This window comes from Spermophilus citellus, assembly GCF_964194105.1.
Source record: "Spermophilus citellus genome assembly, chromosome: 11".
In the NCBI taxonomy this organism is placed as follows: Eukaryota; Metazoa; Chordata; class Mammalia; order Rodentia; family Sciuridae; genus Spermophilus; species Spermophilus citellus.
This window is the reverse complement of record NC_138192.1, coordinates 72,018,056-72,036,754: the sequence shown is the minus strand read 5'-3', so window position 1 is coordinate 72,036,754 and position 18,699 is coordinate 72,018,056. Positions and strand designations below refer to the sequence as shown.

Here is an 18,699-nt window from a genome sequence, read left to right as displayed (position 1 = left end):
TGTATTATGCCCTTGATTTCAATTATGCATAAAATCTAAGGGAACATGAACATGGGGCCTGGGCAACTTTGTGGGTTAACTGTTCCACATGTTAAGAAAGAGCTTCCTTCACTTTATTCAACACAGTGAGTATTTTTTAAAGTGCTTACTCAGTGGCAAAGTAGTGCTGTATTAAGTACCAACAGAAAATAACCCTTGGTTTTGAAGAAAAGATAGACATGTACAGATATAGTTTCCATGTGACAGGTTAAGTCTTTGATAATCCTAAGTTTTAAAATTCATAAACATTTGCTCAATTAAAGGTCAGAAGATGCTTTTATTTTTTAAGCTTTAGCTCAATTCTTGGCCTTTAAGTCTTTATTACTCAAATGATGAGTCATTGTCACACAGCTTAGCTTTCAAATCTTAGTGGCTCTTTTTAAAGAAACTTTAAAAGGTAATAGGGAACTTTTCCTCCCTTATTATAAAAGTAATACATGCTCATTAGAGGAAATTTGAAAATACAGGAAGTTATAAAGAAGAAAATGATTACCCTTCAGACCATCATTCAGGAGGAAGGACAATTAACACTTGGGTATATTTCCTTCTATTCCTTTTACTCTACATGTGCTTTTTATTGTTCCAATTATAGTACATAGGCAGTTTGGTATTCTGCTTTTTACACTTAGGATTACATTGTAACCATTTTCTCATGTCATTAAAAATCCCTTCTATAAACAAAAATTTAATAGCTGCATAATATTGCATCTTGTGGTTATTTCACTGCAATTTATTTCGTTATCTTCTCATCATTGGAGATTTAATTTGGTTCCAGATTTTTGCTACCATAAACAATGCTCTAAAAACTGGCTTTATTCGGAAAACTGTCCAATTTCTAATTTATTTCCTGTGGCAGATATTTAGATGTAGAATCAGTAAGTCAAGGGGTATATTCTTTGAGAAAATTTGGACATAGACTGCCAAACAAGCCTCTCAAAAGATGGTATCAGAATCTACCCCTAAGAGCAGTGAAGGAAAGTTTAATGGGCTGTATCCTAGCCAGCTTATTGTGTTTCCTATGATCATTTTGTAATCTTTGCTAATTTAATTTGTTAGATTAGAAAGGGGTGATTAAAGTTTGTAGTTTGTATTTCGGCTGAGCCTAATCTTGAAACACCCAGGTGGAAAAAGTGGAGGAGGGCACAGAAAGACTAGATACAGGGTTTCCAACCCAGGAAAATAACTCACTCTTATGTTAAAAAAAATCTGATTTTTTAAAAAATTAAACTTATTTTTGAATGATGCATAAAATTGTACATACTAATGAGGAAATTCATATCTCTACTATTAGTCTAGATTAATTTATGCCATGTTCCAAAATGTGCCTTAATCTAAACAAAGCAAGCCTAAGGCTTTCCCTTGAAATGAAAATGCTTATTATAATAGCAAAGAAAGAAATTGGGTTATTCTGAACTTATTTGTTTAGTGATTAGCCACTAACGTCCAGCAGTCATTATTTCCTTGTTAGAATCTCTCCGATTATCCCTTTAGTAATGAGCTGCTGTGGAGAAGTCTCTTCTTAGCATTCAGTCTTGTCTCCTCTCCCAGCCTCTCCCTGAAAAGATGGGAGCACGATCCTTCCCTCACCTCTTACAACAGGTGCTGCTCTGCTGCAGCTCAGCCAGCCAGAGATACCAGGTGAGTCTGGAGAGAAATGCTCCTACCCAAGAACAGCACTAAGCCATTTCTAGAGAGATCCTAGAAGAGCTGTTGGATCACTACCATGTTCTCACCTTTAGGGCCAGAATAAAGATACAACAGATCAATCAGGCTTGTTTGATGCCAGAAAGTAATCAGCATGATGGCACTTGTTTTCTTCCAAAGATACAAGGTTGAATGTTTCTGTCTCTGATGGAGTCCTGTAGATTAACCTTCTAGTGATTAAAATTTATAAGAATGAATAAGGGTGGGGCGCCACTCCATGAGCCTTCTTCCCAAGCCCAAATATCATAGGACCAAGACAGCAAGAACTTTTCCTGGATGGCCTCACAGTATTGCAGTGTTGGTACTAGAAAAGTGGTGGTTTGAATTTGGGTTAGTCCTACAGAATTTTGAATTGGGCATTGTTCTTGGCCATCGCATCCTTGTCTGTCTCTATATAGGAAGTCTGTAAAGTAACATGGGAATTCTCCAGTTGTTTTCCCCACAATTTAACAGCTTGATGGACTTGACTTCTCTCCATGCTAACCATCTATTTGCCAGTTAATGTGAGGGAAATGTGAAGGCTGGGAATGACTCTGGTTCTGTGAGTGCTTGCTTCACACTAGAAACATTTCTCTCGCTCTGTAAATGTGTGTTTGAGAAAATAATGGAGATAGGAGTGGCAGCAAAGTGACATGGTAGCACTTTGCTACCGTGGTAGAAATTTTTCAGGAAATGAAAGAGGCATTCATGGTCTATCTCTTAAGGAAAGCTTGTCAAACACCTTTGATGAATCTTTCTTTCTGGCTCTAAATTCTATGATGAGTAATTAGCTTATCAAGCATAGTGTGTACATTACTTCATTTCTACATGTCCTCTTTTCCAAGTCTAGAACATTGCTGTGTGCCAAGTATGTGTTCTGTACACATCTGAGCTGAATGAGTGATTTTTCCTCTGCTTAATTCTTTGTTAGCTCATTTGTCCAATAACATCTGTGTTGCTTCCTGAAATTTTTTGATCATATCTACTTAATTAAATGGTCTGTTATACATTTTCTTGATATTTAAAGAATTATATTTGGTAAATATTTTTTTGAAAAGGGTAGGGAAAAACAAGAATGGGCCTCACTCTCCTCTTTAACCTACTTTAAAGAACTGGTTATTTTAGAATTGGAATACCAGTACTATTTTTATGTTAATAATTATCCTAACATTGAAAGAAGCTTGTCAGGAAGGAAGTATGTTGGTGTTCATATGTCAGATACTGAAGTGAAATAAATTGCCTTTTGTGTCCATTTTCTGAGACTCAAGAGCAGAAATATTTTTTCATTTGTAACCAGTAAAAAAGCATGGACAGCCTTTCTGGACACAGGAGGTTCCCAGGCCAAACTTGAGTCATCAACGGCCAACTTTGATACCAGCTCCAAGTCTCTCAAATACACAGCTGTTTGGCAGCCAGATCCATGCTCTAGTTCATCAAAAGCCTTTTCAGGTCATTTTAGAATGTTTTATTAATGGCCACATCAACAGGATAAAGGAGGTCAGTATGCTGAGGCGCAGATAAAAATGAGAATGGTATTTTTTTCCCTCCCAGTTGGCTCAATAGGAGATCCTATTAGTGCTCTAAAAAGTTATATAATTAGCATGGCACCCACTGCTCATTTGGTAAGCCAAACTGATTTCTAATGTTCAGAATACAAAACATGGAAATGTCATCTTCATACGCTCTCTCTCCGTGCTGTCACTGATAGCCGAGAGCGATTCTGAATGACAGAGCTGTAATAACAGTGATGATGAGAGTCACAATTAAATAGCAGCCTGAGTTTGGAGCAATGTTCCTGCAGGTGTTCCCATGTCCAGGGAGGCCCTGGATGGTGGCAAGCATACGATGTCAATGGCCCTTTCCATGCAGACGCAGAAAGTGGCCAGATGTGTTGGCTAAAACCAGCAAAATGAGTGCTTTTCTAGTGTCTCCTTTCTCAGGGAATTTTCCTAATTTGACAGACAGGAGTCTGTGCTGTAGGCAGGTTTTGTTCTTCCGTTCTACCTTTCTTATGGTGATCTCCCACATGGATTTGACTGAACAAAAACAAATATGTAAGTTATTTATAAGAGAAAGTGGGACAGGTCATCAGGAGTGTCCTCTAATTCTCATGGGTTTATTGAACTTTCTGGCAGTTTTTAAGATTTCCAGATCAGACCTAGTGGCCAGTCTCTTTGTTTCTTTTCAACTTTCAGCAAGAGTATTTCATTTCTACCTCCAAATGACCAGGTCCTGTTTATTCAAGCAAAATTGGGATTCTTGAGAAAATAAAGAGGCCTGTACCTCTCTGAAATTTTGTATTATATATGTAGGGTTTTATGGTTAAAATATGTGGGACTTAGAGGAGGTCTGACAACTGCAGTTGTGCTTAGGTTAGGGAATAAGGAAGAGATAAGGAGGAAAAGATCTTGGGAACTAAGATCTAACATGAAGAACTCAATAGTTAAATTTTGTGTTTATTTTTATTGACGTTATTTTAAAAATACTGACTGAATGCTTGTCTTTGCCAAATATTATTATCCATGCCTTCTCTCATCTGATCCTTTTTTTTTTTCTCCTGGTATTAGGGATTGAACCCAGGGACACTCTCCCATTAAGCTATAGAGCTATATCCTCAGCCCTTTTTAAATTTTGAGACAGGGTGTCACTAAGTGGCCAATGGCCTTGAATTCACAATCTTCCTGCCTCAGCCTCCTGAGTAGCTGGTATTACAGATGTGCACCACTGCTCCTGACTGATCTTTTCAATTATGCTATGAAGTCATTTCTGTGATCACCTTATTTCATATGCAAAGATGCTAAGACTTGGAAAGTTAAACCATTCGCCCTCAGACCTTATGGCTAGTCAGTGGGACAGTACCTGTTTAAACTAGAGAATACTATCTTTAGAAACCAAGCTCTTCCAGGCTGAGTAGACCTTGTGACAAAATGTTTTTTTGCTTTCCTTTGACTTACCTTAGAACCAACTCAGAGATCTTGCAGGGAAGGAAGCTGAAGGGAGGCTGTGGCAAGGAGCTGTGTTCCCTTTCCTCATGCCACGTGTACATGTGGGAATTGCCCACAGCTCAGCATTCCTGGCTCAGCAGCAGCGTCCTAGAACCATAAATGTACCTTTTTTTAGCCACCCAGACCCCTGGTCCATATGCCAAGGCCAAAGCACTCACAGCTGGCATGCCTGTGAGTCCTGCTGAGGTTGAACCCATCATTTTCTGTTGGCTCGCTGCTCCTGTCTCCTCCCAGTACAGTCCCCATTCACCTCTCCTAGACCCATGCCTAGTATGATGTCTGCTCCTCTGATTGTAGCTCTGACCTGTGTATCAACTGAAGTGCCCTCATTCCAAAAGCCTTCTGTTGTTATTTCAGTAGTCATTTTGGGTTGGTCACCTCCATACCTAGCAATTTTGTCAAGTGTGCTTCCGATCCACAAAATGTCATTTAGGCAGGTGGGGGGGAGTGAGATGCCCCTGAGTTCATTCAATTTCTTGAGTATTTGCTGAGAACTTGCCCAGATGTTGAACCCTGCCTTGTGAGGCACCTTGGAGGAGACATTGCCTGACTTCGTAGCTCCTCTGATCCCCCTTTTAGACCCTGTATATTTGTTTAAAAGGCTTATAACTAACTGATCACTGACTGATTTACTATACCTTTATCTTTCTATAAAGATTGACATTCAGCAGTTTGCCCTTTTTTTATCAAATAATTCTCTTAAATTAAAGTTGACAATGAATCAATTATTATTAATTTGCCTCAAACTGGTGGGGAGGGAGCTCTCCTGTTTGTTCACCCCTTGAGAAGGGTCCTCATGGCTTTGCCTACACAGTCCTCTTTAGTCCCAGGGGCCCTGTTTTGTTTTATCTTATTTTTTGATACCCACTTTCTAAAAAGCACAGCTTGAATTTACTGTAAAGAAACAAATAGCAGATTGTTTGCAGGATGTATGTATGTTTCTGTAGATTAAGAACTCTTCTTTATCCCATCTGACCTCCTTTATTAAATTTTTACTTAAGACAAGAGGTGTTGGGAAGTGAAATTGATCAAATTATATATTTTTTTGTGTGTATATGAATATGCCATACTGAAACCCACCATTCTGTATAAATAACACACACCAATAAAAGCAGTCAAATAAGCACTAAAAGTTATAGATACAAAGGTTTTCCATCTTAACATTATAAAAATAAATAAAATACACTTAAAGTTAAGAAAAAAAAAGAGTAAGAGAAAGTGTGTGTTTAAGAAAGCTAAGGTAGCCTTAAAAACGTGTCAGAGATCAACAGCCTGGGCATAAAGATTAGTCACTGAAAACATCTTGAAGGAAATTATTGGGTGTGTCTTTTTTAGTAATAGTTAGATAAGAAAAGTGCCTTATCCCACAGTCTTGTTAAGTCCTTCGATTTGTGGTGCAATTGCACTCATGAGAGTTGCTTATTAAACATTCTTAAACATGTTTTTCAAAATCATCCAGATGGGAGTTATGATTCTGAAGCCTGGGTCCTGAGGTCCCTCCATGACCACCAGCCCGTCATCTTACAGTCACACAGCACATGTTTAAATACAGGCCAACAGTTGTTTTGAGCCTCTGGAATGAGACTGTGTGTTCCCTGCATCTGCCTTGGGGTCCTGCCCTCAGGTGTGCCCTCTGTGGAAGGGATAGCACTGTACCGCTCAGATGGGGCTTCCTGAGTAAGCCAAGGGTTTTTCCACCTTTGGCAAACTTCAGGTACTTGGAATTTTCCAATCAGAATGATTTGATTGCTATGCCAAATGACTGGTGTTGTTTTCTTTACTTGGGACTGTTGAAAGAATGGTTTCTTCCCAAACCATTGTGATAATGAATGTCATAAATTAGCATTCCAGAGGCTGAGAATCAATTTAATTTTTAATAGAGGTTCAAATGTTGACTTTTAAAAATTTGTCAGAATCAGATGGTGTTATCAGTTTGCTAGGGCTGCCTTAACAAAGCACCAAGGATATGGTGGTTCAAGCGACAGGAATTTATTTTCCCATTCTCTGGAACCTAGAAGTCCAAGATCAAGATATATGCAAGTTTGGTTTCTCTTTAGGTCTCTCTGCATGGCTTGTAGAAAGCCACCTTCTTACTGTGTCCTCACAGGATCTTTTCTTCTGCAGGTACATATCTGTGTCCTTAATGTCCTCTTCCATAGGGAAGATGTTGTATTGGATTAGGGTTTATCCCAGTGACCTCATTTAATCTTAATTACATCTTTAAAGGCTCTGTTACTAGCACAGGCATGTTCTGAAGTACTGGAGGTAAGACTCCAACGTATGACTTTGGCAGGGGACCCATTTTGAGTTTGTTTGCTTGTTTGTTTGTTTGTTTGTTTGTTGCAGTACTGAGCGTTGAATGAGAGCCTGGGGTATGGAAGGCAAGTACTGTATCTATGAGCCATACCCTCTGCTCCCCACCCATTTTATTTTATTTTGAGAGAGGGTCTCACTAAGTTGCTGAGACTGGCCTCGAACTTGTAATCCTCCTACCTCAGCCTCCTGGGTATCTCTTACAGAGGGGTCCACATTTCAACCCATAACACAGAAAAAGGGGAAAGGCGGTCACAGGGTGGCCACATCTTCAGGGTCACTTTTAGTAATAGGAAGAGTTGTGCCATTACATCCTCAGTGGGACTTGCAAAAGTGCATCTATGGGACACAGACAAACCCAAGCTTCAGGTTTCTCTTTTCTCACTAATGGAATCTTCACATTAAAAAAAAAAAAAAAAGAACATATTTCCAAAAAGTCTTACCCAGAGAGTGTATGGCGTTTGTCCTCACTTTAAATCCTCTCATACAAATCATGCTCACCCTTGCAGGATGCGTTAAGTACAAGAAGCTTCCCAAGTTCCTTTGGATGGGTTCACCCTGCTCTTCTCCCAGCAGGCTGGAGGAGTTGTGCCTTTTCAATTTTTGAGTATTAGCCTTTAGAGAATCATATAACCTCAAGTCTCAAAAGGAAGCAGATGCCTCTTCCTTTGAGAAGATTTTTCGATTTCTTTTTTTGTTTGTTTGTTTTGACATTATTTTGAATCAAAGTCCTGTCCTAATCCAGCCTTCTGACTGATGTGACCTGATGTGCTCTCACACACCTGATGTGTTTCCTACTATTGTGTATCTGCAACCTATCACAAGACCAATATGATAGCAATGCTTTTTTTTTTCTTTGCAACTCTACAGACAAATAATCATTTGCTGAAGTAATATCAAAAAGTTCAACCTGAGGATTTATGATAGCTTTGAGGACCACCAATACTGCGCTTAGATGCATTTGCTTATAGGCCACTTCTCTAAATGGATCAAAAGAGAAAATATATGCTCACTTTCATATTATTTAACTTAATTGTTTTATGATACCACCTGTAGGACAGAGATGATTCTTTTTAACATTCTAACCTACAAGATACTGGTATTAATACCTCTTAAAATTAGCCCTTCAAGATTTTCTTCTTTGTTGAGCAGACATTTTAAACCTCATTGAAAATTATTATTTTCTTTTTAATTTGCTAATTTTGTGTAGCTTTCCTTGGATTTATTCATGTAAATTAGTAATAAAATTATAGGAATAGTTTCTTGCTACCTCTGTGATTACCTGGCTAAAATTTAAAGAGTTTGTTGTTGTTTAAAACTTTGAAGCAAAAAAAAAAAATGATCTCTTTATTCTGAAGCAACACAGTTTGGGGATTCAGCTGAGCATGTGTCCAAGTTGTGGACCAGCCACAGGGCTTCCACTAGAAGTTCAGATATTCTGCAACTGCCTCCTGCAGGTGTCAGTCAGCCGGCTCTCCAGGGGAGGATGTCAGCCTCCCACATGTTCATGGCAGAATGTCACCTCTGCTTCCCAGGGAGGTTTCAGCCAAAGTGAAAGATCTGTGTTCAGTCAACACATTGATTATCAGACCCTTCGAACGCAGAGAATACAGTCCTGAAATGCCCCCTGCAGCATTGACAAAGACACTTGTGGGGCCCCAGGAAGGAGTCTGTATAGACCATCCATTTCTCTATGAGCTCCTACTGTTGAAGTAAATCACCAGGAAACAATGTACTTTGGCTGTATTATTTGAGCTTCCAGAAGAAATGCCATCGCTCAGGTCAGATATGATATTGTGCCTTCAGCACCTGGGAGAATTAATTTCTGTCTTTTACCCCAGATAGTTGGAGATATTGGTATGAAAAAAAAAATTACTTTTCTCTCTTTTACAACACAGAATTGAAAAGGTTGCTCAGTCTCTCTTATAAAGGGGGTTCCAGCTAGAGGGGGAAAAAAAGGAAAACAGGAGGGGAGGATCAGATATCACAAAGACATAGGAAAGATCAGTAGAAAAGGAGGTGGCAAGAGGGGGAGGAAGGATGGGAAAGGAGAAGGAATGTGGAATGAATATGTAAATATACCCAGGGAATTTTACCTTTATGTATAAATAGAATAATAAAAAATAAGCAGACGAGTAAAAGGAGACTCAGTAAAACCGAAGAAGGAGAATGGGGAAAGGGAGGAGGGAAAAGGGGGAGAATGTGAACTGAAGTCAAATTTCATGCATGTATGAATTTGTTGGAATGGACCCAACTCCTATGTTTAACTGTAATGCTCCAATTAAAAAAATTAAAATTACCACAAAAAAGGAGCTTGCACAAAAAATTGTCCTTGAAATTAATGCCAAGCAAAACAACTGCTTTTCATGTTTTTTGTTTTGAAAAGTAAGAATTGTACTATGCAGTAGTTTATGTTCTCTTTCTTAGCTGCAAGCAAAGTTAACTCCAGTGCTCAGCTGGAGTAATTGTGTCTCAAGTATGTGGTAATATCTCTGTATGTTCTTTAACTAATTTGTTATTTTTATTTTAATTTATTTTTGTGGTGCTGGGGATCAAACTCAGGGATTTGCAAATGCTAGGCAGTCACTCAGTCACTGAGCTATGCCCCCAATCCCTGTTATTTTTAATAACTAAATGTTTAGTTACATATCTAGTTAAATTTTGAAATGATTTTAACAGCCATTTTGCAAGAATTAAGTAAACTAAATAAATAGTAGGCAAAGAATATCATAGTTGTCTATAGTACTTTGAATTTGTGATGGTTTGTTCCTTGAAGGAAACTTCTTTTGTCTTAAAAGTATGCCCATCCTGAAATGCTGCAAATATATGGAGCTCTTCTGCCCACCTCCCTGTGTGCTGTATCAGGCTTTGTACCTATACCTAGCTGGCATGATGTCTAGATCCCAAACCGATACTTACTAAATCCATGTCTTGGAAGTGCCTTTGTCTTTATATTATTAAGGATGTTGGTTTGAGAGCCCAATGCATTGAACAAAGGTAGACATCACGGACACATTGATAAGTCTATGATTTCTCTGCAGTAAAACCTAACACACCTTAAACTTCCATGAAATAATATTAATAAAGTCTGGTTTTTAAAAAGAGGCATATCCAAAGACCCTTACCTAATAAGCATGCTAAATATTCTTTTTCTGCTACAAAAAAAGTATGCTGTTTGACCAAACTATTATGTTGCTTGTCCTCTCAGCTGTACACATGAGTCTAGTTTTTATGTGGTCACTCCTTTTCCCTATTTCCTGGTAAGTAAAAAAATAAAATAAAAAAAAAAACTTCAGCAAATATATTCACTAGACATTCTAAATGCTGAAAAAGACTACATGTGACACATGAAAATATAGTTTCACAATCTTGATAGGAAACAGAGCCTTTATACTATAATCTGTCCACTTGTGATTCATCATGGCTGAGACATAACACAATTGATTTTATGCTGCATAGGTGGAATATTAAATTTTTAGGTATTCAGCTCTGAAGTAAATAGGACAGAATGTGACCATTTCAAAAATTCTGACTGGTAGGTACATGTGTATTCATTCTGTTAGTCTTGGCACTTTCCTCTGTATTGAAATGTTTGGTTTTTTTTTTTTTTAACAAAAAAAAATAATCCTAGAAAGCATTAGCAGATAGTGAATAAAGAGTCACACCTGTTCATTGAGGTTAGAGGATGGGTAAGGCAGGGCAGAGGAAATGGCTATGCCCTCTGCCATTTGGGCACAGAGATCCTCCAGAGGTTTCTGCTAAAGAAAAACACCTTAACTTAATGTAATTACTTTCAGATGAAAATGACTTTTTTTGGATAGAAAAGCCAGTTACTTGTGAGAATTTTTTTTTTTTTTTTGTAGGAGATTTATTCGTAGGTGTCAGCACTGTACAGCACATCTGAAGTTTCTGTATGCAGGGCTCTGCCTGTGCACTTCTCATATAGGTAGCAGCCATGTGAAATCACAGGCAACCAGACTACTTGCTCCCTACAGGCTGCAAATCTAAAATAGTCCTTCAGGCTGTGTTGAAATACAAAGTGTCAGAGGCCCAAGCCTGAGGTTCTAGTTGCAGAAAACCCTGCAGACAATTAGCACATGAGGCCAAATCCTTTAAGATGTGTCAAGATACTATACTTGAAAAAAATATTTGTGTGAGTGTGTGTATGTGTGTGAGAGAGAGAGAGAGAGAGATGGAGTCTGGAATCCTGGATGCTACCAACTTATATTTTCTAGGACAAGGGCATATTGGGGGTTTGTTGAAGTATAACAATAAAGGTATTTTTGCTCTTTAGAAGACTCATTGATAAAAGACTTTTGAGGCATATTAAATACAAGGGCAGGAGTTGGGGATGAAGGATGAGGTATGTGATTCATGATCATGTTCCTGGTGCACATGGTGCCTAATGCTTGGAGATACATACTGGAGAGGAGAATCCTGGTTTCAGGCAGAACTCTGGAGCACAATGCTGATGGGTATAATTGTGGCTCTCAAGCTCAAAATCTGCCACATCATTCATCTGAAGCACATTTCCACCTATAACATGGCTCATTGCCTGGAATAGTTCTTAACTTAGTGTAGGGGTATTGTGGGGTGGGGGGTACTTGTCAGAGATTTCACCTCTGATCACCCCACCTGCAGTTTGAAAACCACCAATCTAGTTTAAAGAGCAGTGGTCTAGCCACACGTGTGGTGGCACATGCCTGTAACCCCAGCAACTCAGGAGGCTGAGTCAGGATCGTGATTTCAAAGTCAGCCCCAGCAAAAGTGAGGCACTAACCAACTCAGTGAGACCCTGTCTCTAAATAAAATACAAAATAGGGATGGGGATGTGGCTCTGTGTTCGAGTGTCCCTGAGTTCAATCCCTTATACCCCGCCCTCCCCCAAAAAAGAAAAGTGGTCTACACATTTCAGTCCCAGGTGTCATTATTGCATTAATGGCTCCTACTATAGACCTGACACCTAGTAGGTGATCAATAAGGATTTATGGAGCATTGAGTGAGTTAACCAGCTGTGTAATCTTAGGCAAAACAGTTAAATCTCTTTAGCTTCAACTTCCTCACCTGAGGAGTGAGAGGAATGGATTAGTTGACCTCCAGGGCCCCTTTCAGTTGTAAAATTATACGATTCTGTGATTGGCCCTTTGCCTCAGAGGAAGATTAATTTGACAGGGGTGTGAAGGATGGGTGAGAGTGAGCACTAAGAGAGGGGAAACATCCCTTTTTCTGAGTTAATCTCCTGTTTCCTTCTCTACTACTATTTTTAAGCACTTATTTACATTGGGTTGCCCCTCTAGTTACATGATCAGCTGCATTTCTCCAGGAAGATTGCAAGCTCTGCAGGGACTTGCTTTTTCCCTGCTTCTGTGTGCCTCAAAACACAAGGCATGATAATGCCTGGCAGCCATGCCGGGGAGTTTGCACCATTTTCATATGGCTCATTTAATCTGCAAGGGATGCCTTACTTCTGCTGCTTACCACAGAGGAAACTGAAAGTTAGGTGAAGCGGACTACTGAAGGTCTTGTTAGTAAGTGGGTGACCTGCAAATTGAGCTCCAATAACCAGTTGATGGGTGTGCGTCTCAGTTCTTAAGGCTTCCTAGTAAATTGACCTAAAGACTGTGCTCGGGGGAAGCCAGAGCTGAATGGGGGCACTTCTTCACACTGCTGCTAATGCTTCCTGGGTCTACTTGTTTCTGGTTTGTGTTGCAGGTTCCTTCAACTTATTCTGACATTGGCATTGTTTTGATGTCTCACTAAGTATAAGAACCTTTTGCTGGGCTACACATTTTTCTGCCAGGCATTACACCCGGAAAATGGCTCCCTTGGCCTTCAATGGCCCTTTTTCCTTTTTCTGAGCACCGTAGTTTTCACAGTAGCAATCTCTATGTGTGTATGTTGTGTGAGAGTGTGTCTAAAGTATCCTTTGTTCACTGAATCATTTAGTCTTAGTTATGACCAATGGTGGTGATTTGGCCTTCACTTTGTGGTGAAGTTGTAGAGAAATGGATGATTTGAGAATTCTTAAGGAGCTAGAACTCTCCTTGGTTGTTGGCTTTCACTGCCATTTACTCCCTAAGAACTGAGGAATATAAGGGCATTTAACAGAAGTGATGCATTCCCTTTGAATATGTTGAGTTGGGTTTTTGTTGTTGTTTTGGTTGGGGGGACATCTGTTTGGACATTTTGTGGAGCAATACCATATAGGCATTGCATAATGGATTTATAGCTCTGAGGAAGTACCTGGGATTGAGTTATTGATTTGGAACTAATCATCCAGGGAAGGATTAAGAAGAGAGAGGGTGGACCATAATCATTGCAAACAGGCAGACAGAGATAGAAGAGTATTGGGGGATAGATACAAAGGGCAGCTAGGGAACTGGGAACACTAGAAGGTTGTACCTCAGGACTAAGGGAGGGACACTTTACAAAAGACAGATTCATAAACTGCATTCATTCATTTGTTCGTTCTTCAGCACATAGCATCTGGGTGCCCCCCCCCCCCCGGCATTGAGGGGAAGAACAATGAACACAGCAAGATGAGGCTGGGATTTGGAACTTCTTGTCTAGTGGGGAGCCAGATATTGAAGTAATAACCACATGACTACTTTATGCAAAAGGTGCTCTGCAAAAACTGGGGGCTAGGAAAGCAAGTAGGAAAGGGGCTTACTCTCCTCCGGATGCTGTCACTTCCTTTCCTGGCCTCCTATGGAAGTCCTGGGGCTACAGCCCAGGAATCAGGAGAAGGAAGGAGATATAGGTGGACCTGGCAACACCCAACCAGGGGAAGAGTGGGAGAGAGGAGGTGGTGAGACAGGCAACATCCAGGTCTGGGAGGGACCTGCTAAGGATTTTAAATTTTGTTAATAACAAGAAGAAAATGCATCAGGGTGGCATGATTAGAATCAAATTCCCGTACGATAACTGGCTCTGGCAGACTCCAGGTGAGAAAGTTGGTGCATGTGCAGACATATGTTTGAGAAGCTGGGAGTGCCTTGGTAAGGGCTGTGCACCTGAGCAGATGGCAGGTGGCATGGGTGAGTGCTGGATAAGTGATTTTAGTGATATCCTACACTTCTAAATCTCATTTCCCTCATTTTCAAAATAATAGGGGATGATGATAGTAGTGCTTACTTCAAGGGTGGTTTTGAGCATGGAAGGAGATAACACATGTAAAACACCTTGCATCCCAGCAGATGGTAAGTGGTGTTGTCGGAGGGTATTTAATGCTGTTAATAACAAAACACCAGAGGCTGTCCATTTATAATGGACAGATATTTACTGGCTTACAGTTCTGGGGCTTGGGAAGTCCAAGATCAAAGGGCTGCATATGATGAGGGCCTTCTTACTCTAGCATCCAATAGTGGAAAGGCAAATGCAGACAGGAAAATGAGATCAAACTGACAACCTCAAGCCCCTTTATAATCAGCGTTATTGTGTTCACGTGGGTGGATTTCACCTGACCGAAACACTTCTTATCAGAACCCACCTGCCAACACTGCTGCACTAGTAAGTTCCCAACACAGGTTTTTGGTGGTCACATTCAAACCATAGCAGCTATGAATTATTATTGCTTCCCTGTCACAGCTGAGGAAACAGATTACAGATGACCAAACAGGTAGTTGTGGCTTTGAACAGAGACCTCTGTCTCTACATTTCTCATTATCTCTTCACCCTGTACTGGCTGCCTCCCGGTGTGGAGGAGAAACATCTGGCCAGCTTCTCGGAGCTGAAGTCCTCCACAGGACCTCTTTAACCCATGGAGATGAACTTCAGCTCAATGTGCAGAGTAGGACAAGAAGCAGGCTGAACTAAAATGACACCCTAATTGAGTTCTAGCCCAGCCTGTTGGAAAGGTTTTCAACTTGCCCCTGACCTAGAGAGAGAAAGTCCAGGAGCTGGTAGTGTGGGCGTCCCTTTACAGTTCCCTGGATACCAAGAACCTTACTCTGACCTGGAATTTCAAGTAAAAATAAGGGAGAAGAAGGCTGTTTTGTAAGAAATTTTTGGCTGCTTAGAAGAAGGGGCCATTTCTGGGTTCCTGGGAAATATGATCCCTTTCTCCCTCACAAAACATTAGAACATCAGAGCTTGGGAAACAGTGGGCTCTCATCCTCTCTCTCAAGCATCCTGTGCGAATGACAGAGACTCTTTCTGATACTCTCAACAGCATGTGGGCTTTGTACTTCTATACCTTTTAGTCACATCTGGTTCTTAGGGTGTGTGTGCCCCATATCTCTGTTGGCAAGGAATAGGAGATGTTGACGTGAAGCTGGAGAATGCAAAGTCCTGTGCTGGCATTTTGGCTTTTGAGCCTTCTGAAGCAATGACTCTGTCTGATGGTCCTGACACAATACATTAAGAGACACAGGTGAGTGCTGCACCCTGTGAAATCTGTACTTCAGCAGCACCAGCCTTCTCATCTTCTCATCGGCTACCACTAGGAAGAGCTATGCCCACTCAGGTGATCCCCGTCACCACCCTTTTAGCCAGCTGCCCATGTGAGTGTTCACTGTGTCACTTGAAGATGAATTGAAAGAACAAGAAAAATTTTCCATGTGCAAAACTTATTTTGAATGCACATAGCAAAAAATCAAAAGAATTTTGTCAGTACTGAACAGCAGTCGCTAAAAACTGTTTTAAAAATCAGTTCCAAGCCAGGCACAACAACATGTGCCTGTAATCCCAGTGATATGGGAGGCTGAGGCAGGAGAATGGCAAGTTTTGAGGCCAGCCTCAGAATCTTAGTGAGACACCCTGTCTTAAAATTAAAAAGGCCTGGGATATGGATGAGTGATTAAGTGCTTAAGTTCAATACCCAGTACCAAAAAGAATAAAAATTAAATCTGTTTCAAGCTTCTTAGTTTATAGGTTATATCTTCTATCTGGTTAAATTCCTGTGACCTTATTTTTCTTTCCCATGATTAATTTTTATCCATTGAAAGCACAGACTGGTGCTCTCAGTCTATGGGCCAATGCATTATGTATTTGCCTCTTTTTAGTAGATTCTTAAAAATAATATCAATGTCTTAGCATTTCAGAAGACATTGTGCCCTTCTATTGTCCACAATTTATGTGTTAATATCAGCAAAAATGATAACTTATATTCAACCTCACTAATAAATGTAATAGACTGAATCTGACCCACTCATAACTGTCAAAGTTTTTAAGTTATGTATTTTCAATTTGAAACTATGGAATTTCATATATAATGTTAAATTTCTTGATTACTTAGCAACAGTTGCTCAGATTCCTACCTGGCCATAACCAGCTTGTGTTGAGTAGTGGTTGCCTCCCTTACAGTAGGGAATATGCTTTCCCATTGAAACAGACCCCACATCTTTCTGTTCTTCAATCCACTCTCTGCTTTACTCATTTGAAGTTTCTTCAACAGTGCTTACAAATCATCAGTGAGAGTATAAATTGATGCAACTTAGGTGAAGGAAAATTTGACAATACCTATCAAATTGCAAATGCACATAAACTTTGGCCGAGCAATTCACTTCTCGAAATTTATTGTTATACTCAGATATTTGCAAAACAACATGAGAACAAAAGGTTATTCTTTGAAGCATTCTTTATAATAATGAAAGATTGGAAACAATCTGTTTGCAGAATGGAACTAGTTCAGAAAAGATAGAGCACACAAAGGAAAACTATGTAGCTGTACAGAAAAGAATGAGAAAACCCTCAATGAACTAATATGGAGAAGTTCCAAAGTATGACAGTATTAAGAAAAGAAAGAGTACAAAACAGTGGATTTATTATGCTACCCTTTGTATTGAACATGTATGTATGTTGGCAAGGATATGCAGATACACCTTAGGAAGAATCTACAAAAAGTCTGACATATTGATCTCCTCTGAAAGGGAAACCAGATATTTGCGTAAGGGGTGAGGGAGAGCTAGTTTTCACAGAACTAGCCATTGTACTTTTGGCCTTTAAAACCACTTGATTATATTGCTTATCTAAAAATATTAATTTCCTCCTGAGCCCTATAGGCATTTGGATTTTTGATGTAGGGTATGCATACAGTGAGCAATAAAGGGGGGTATGTGCCTAACCAAATGCAAGTGTTTTTACTTTAGGATTAAGAGTGTTTTTAATAAGAGTCATCACAAGCATGCTGGGCCTTGAAGCTGTTACTGTCAAGTTTTTATCATTTCCTCTGTGAAGTTGCACTGACTTAGTTTTGAGTTTTAAATCATACCTATTTTCAGCTTCCCTGAAATCAAGAGTGTCCTGTGCGACATCAATTAAAGTAGATGTACTTTCAATTAAAGGTGTTAAGTATGCATCTGAAAAGATTAATTCTTTATAAAAGGATGACCTTCAGTAGTTAGACCCAATTAGGCATTTTTCCAACTATATTTCATCTTGATGGGACAAGTCTACTACTCACAATCAATCACTGTGATCTTTTCAAAGGTGAGCATCTTAGGTTCAGAGTCATAAAAGACTGCCTTGACTAGGCCATCCCCATGACTTGAACCACAGCAGACGTAGGTAGAGATTGTGGGTGTTGGATGTGACTTTCTGTGGTATTCATATATAAAGCATTAGGAAGCGTGTGATGATATTCCCGATAGAGTTCTTACACCTCTCTTATTACAGTCTTAGTAGAACAAACTAATTTAAATAGGACCAATCAAAAGGAAAAGGTCAAAGGATGCCAATTAGTATTGAATCAAATTCTTTTATATTTTTTCCTCATTATGTCATTTCATTATTAAATGCATTATTAGTACTTGTTTTCCTAGTGATCGTTTTTTTTTTTTTTCTTATTGGACTACTTTCATTCTAATTTAACCTCTGTTCATACACAGCACACCACACCAAGATGATTAAAGATACTAATGGTTGTTGGTGGTTTTATGATAATATGCACAATCTTAGGGAATCTTGTTCTTTTAAAGATGATAGGAATTGAGCATTGTTTTTTGTATTGGTTTCCAATATAGACTTATTTATCCTCACTCTGCCAGTCATCAAATTTGTAAACTTAGAGAAGCCATTGAATGTAATGAACTAAAAATGCACAGCACTTGTGGAAATAAACTTTTATAGGCACCGAGAAGGCCTTTCTTCTAGTGGGTATTAGTCCCTTCGCCTTTTTAAGGCCACCTTGCATTTAGTGTGGTAGGATAAGGTAGGACATAAAGACTGGAGATCAAGCCATTGACCAAGAGGGGCCCAGAGACCATATCATCATGGTGTGGCTGCTGATCACAGAGCCCAGGAAATATTGCAGAGGTTTAGAGAACTAAGCTGAAGTGCTGAACAGGGCCTGTTCAGCCTGGCCTACACTGGTAGGAGGACATTCAGGGGAGGATGTTCAGCCATCTCTGTCTGCTTCTGTCTTGGACACCTTGCTGCTGAGCTAGTAGTTGAATTCTGATGTAAATCACTAGTTTCCTAATGCAGTTCCGTAAGGTGTTTTTATTAACTTTAAACTTTATTAACTTTTAAACTTTAAACTTTAAATTCTGGCATCTGTTGAAAGGTGCTTATAATATTTTAGTGTTATGAGAACTTAAAATATTTCTGATTATAGCTTGCTGCCACTTATTATCATTTCTTGAAATTCAATAGAAGTAGAAAACATGTATTCTAGATATTTATTTGTTTATCTCCAGAGTGTCATTTATTTTTTAATTGT

The 18,699-nt window shown here is 39.4% G+C and overlaps 1 protein-coding gene across 3 annotated transcripts in view; it reads left to right on the top strand.

Annotated features, from left to right (window-relative positions):
• Positions 1-18,699, top strand: part of STK39 (serine/threonine kinase 39) — a 264,560-nt gene that overhangs the window by 191,276 nt on the left and 54,585 nt on the right. The gene's annotated exons all lie outside the window — the stretch shown is intronic.